At 44.0% G+C, this 3,238-nt stretch overlaps 1 pseudogene; it reads right to left on the bottom strand.

The window, feature by feature from the left end:
- Positions 1–2,730: 2,730 nt before the first annotated feature.
- On the bottom strand, positions 2,731–3,229 carry LOC102846842 (annotated as a pseudogene).
- Between the last annotated feature and the right edge of the window lie 9 nt (positions 3,230–3,238).

Here is a 3,238-nt window from a genome sequence, read left to right as displayed (position 1 = left end):
TTGGTGGTGTCTTTTCCTGGCTTTGGTATCAAAGATATGTTTGCTTCATAGAATGAATCTGGGAGGGTTCCATCTTCTTCTATTTTCTTTTGACAGTTCATGGGCTGTTCATTACTCTTCTCCAACACCACAGCTCAAAGGCACCAATTCTTCTGTCATCTTTATTCATTGTCCAGCTTTCAGATGCATAGCTACTGACTGAAAAGACCATGGCCTAAGTCCTGCTTAGTCCTAAGACCATGGTCTTAGATGCACCTTAGACCTCAGAGCAAGACCGAAGACTCCTCAATAATAAATAAAATTGTGAGGATAGTGTCAGCCGCTGCTCCTACAAGCCCCTCTTTGAGACAGGCCCAGCCCAGCTGATCTCAGTGCTAAGGTCCAAGCCAAGCTTTACTGCACAATTATTTGCTTTTATAATGAAATATTGAAAAATGATCTTATTAAAGTTTTGGGCATGTTGCTAAGTGGCACTATTCCTTGGAGAGGGGCACGATGCTAGAAGAGTAGAAGGTTGGCAAAGGAGAGGAAAATCCTCAACCAGGTGGACTGACAAGGTGACAGCTGCAATGGGCTCTAGTGTGTCAGGATGTGTAAAGATGGGACAGGATAGAGCAGGGTTCAGATCTGTTGTTCATAGGGTCACTATGAGTCATACTCAACAGCATCTAAAATAACAACCCCTTAATTTTGGACAAATATGTAAGAAGCTCAAAAATATAATAGGTTAAACTTTTAGAGCCTTACCTTTGTTTGGTATCTGTAGCTGGGACCTTGAATGGCAATGGGATTTCTGAAGATGTGATGTTCTTCTAGCACTAAGTCATGCCTTCATGCAGTGCCCAGCACTGTGATGACATGGCTTTTCAATTGGCCTAGTGGTAAGAAGCTATGCTGCAATCCCAAAGGCATGTGGTTTGAATCAACTAGCTGCTAAATGGGAGAAGGATAAGCAATCTCCTCCCATGATATTAAACTCTTTCTGAAAACCTGCTGAAGGGTCAGCTATGAGTTGATTCCAACTCGAGAGCAACCCGTGGAAGCTGGACAGTAAGGGAGAGTGAAGAAATGTCTTTAAACTGTGGTGATGGTGAAGATGTTGAACATACCATGGACTACCAAAAGAATAATGATTTTACCTTGCTCTGATCCATAATCAACACCCTTGGCACCAGCCATCAGGAAATCAAAAGATGCATTTATTTAGAAAGTTTGCTGCCAGGGACCTCTCCTCTCCAGAAGACTAATGAGTAACAATATCAGTCTAAAGACTAAAGTGCATTTCAGGTCATGCTTTTTTTGTTTGTTTGTTTGGTTTTTTAAACTAATTTTAATAAAAGTGTACTGAGACTTAAGTTTTCCAGTCATTCATTGTTGCTCTTTTCTCCCTGCCCCTCCCCCCTCCCCCAACACACTCTTCTCTTTGAAAAGTTAAAGAAAAATTATTTCATCCCTCCCCCCAAGTCCATTCCACTGTGCAGCCGTCATTCTGGACTCCCGTCATGACAATACCTAGTCATATATCCCTTTTAAACAGTTTTCTACCTCATCTGTTTCAATGCAATATACATTATTTATCCCATCTTTCTCAGTTTTCCCCCTCAACCCCGATGTGAGTCATGTTTTACAACCGTGGTCCTACGCAATATTTGTCCTTTTGTGACTAAGATATTTCACTCAGCATAATGTCCTCCAGGGTCATCCATTTTGAGTAATATTTCATAAGTTGCTTGTTTTTCAATGCAGTGTAGTATTCCATTGTGTGAATATACCACAGCTTCTCTTTCCATTGGTTTGTTGATGGGCACTTGGGTTGTTTCCAACTCCTTGCTATTGTGAACAGAGCCGCGATAAAACATGGGTGTGCAAGGTCATGCTTTTCTTAATTGCTTGCTATGCATCTGAGAGCTGGATGACAGAGGAAGAACCAATGCCTTTAAATTGTAGTGCTGGAAAAGAGTATTGAATAGACTGCCAGCAAAGAGGTTTGTCCTGGAGAGGGTGAAACCAAGTTGCCCCTTTGAGGCAAATATTTTATTTTATTTTTTTGTGGTTACTTCAATACAGCTTTATGGTGTAAAGTCTAAATCACAGCCCTACACAGATGGTCTGAACACGTCAGTCCTTTGGAGAGCAGCACATTCCTTCCAGAAGTCTAACGCAGCCCAGCCTTCGACAGAAAGCACTCCTCAAGGATGGGGCACAGGGCAGGTTACATAAGGTCACTTAAATCTTCGTCTTTTACAGCAGATCAGAACCCACATGGCTGACTTTCTGTAGGATTTGCTAGGAATCCAGTAGAGCTGGTTTCAAGTTCCACATCGACAATTACTGGACATCATCACCTTCTTGTCCGGAAGTTGTAATCCACGTGGAGTCCACAGTGAGTGCAGCAAATCTGAGGTAGTCAACCCTTACGAAGGCTCAGTGTCTGAACAGAGAGAGAGACTCAAATGACCACGGGCTGCAGGTTTTGGTTTGGTCGGGTGTTGTAAAGAACACTGCTCGATAGAGTATCACAATGAGAATTTCCCCCCTAGATCCAATACACAGCGAGAGCAGTAGTGACACTGGAAACTTCCAAAGTGCAATAGGGCCGATTACTTAGAGAGTGGTCTGCATCGCTGCTGTGGGTCCAGCTGAGATGAGACGATGACTGGCTGCTCACGGTGGTTCGTTGGAGTCTCATTACCTTAGGAGGGTTGTTAGCAAAGACCATCCTTAATTGTACTATTTGGAGTTCCTTTTCTGATTTTCAAGCACAGCATACTGGTTGTCTAGCTCAAGTTTAAGGGCCTGGTTTTTGGAAACCTCATCCCTACCTCTATTTTTGTGTCTTACTACTTCAAAGCACTTCTCCATTTTTTAACTTCCGGCTTTCTACGTGCCTGGCAGTGGACTGCAGGGAAGGGAACTGTGTGTCGCTGAAGATCTCTGGTGGCCCTTGTGGTGTCTTCCTCGTTGTGGTTAACCTGGCTCCAGGAGGTCTGTACACGCCACTAGTCATCGCTGGTTCTGGGGTTTCTGGAACGATGGCTGGGGCCGGTGTCGCTTGCACTGGAGCCGTCTTGTTCCAGGGACCCGAAGACTTTTCTACGCCTCCGCCGCCTCCTCCACCTTCTTCCCAATTATCCCCTGGATCTTCCCTTTTTTCATTATCATCTTCTTCCTTTTCACTTATCTGCATCGCCTGAACTCGGAGGCCGCTGTAATCAACCTCTTTCTGCTCAAACTCCTT

Source organism: Elephantulus edwardii, unplaced genomic scaffold, assembly GCF_000299155.1.
Source record: "Elephantulus edwardii isolate Elephantulus edwardi_28Jun2011 unplaced genomic scaffold, EleEdw1.0 scaffold00146, whole genome shotgun sequence".
In the NCBI taxonomy this organism is placed as follows: Eukaryota; Metazoa; Chordata; class Mammalia; order Macroscelidea; family Macroscelididae; genus Elephantulus; species Elephantulus edwardii.
This window is presented reverse-complemented; position numbering and strand designations above follow the sequence as displayed.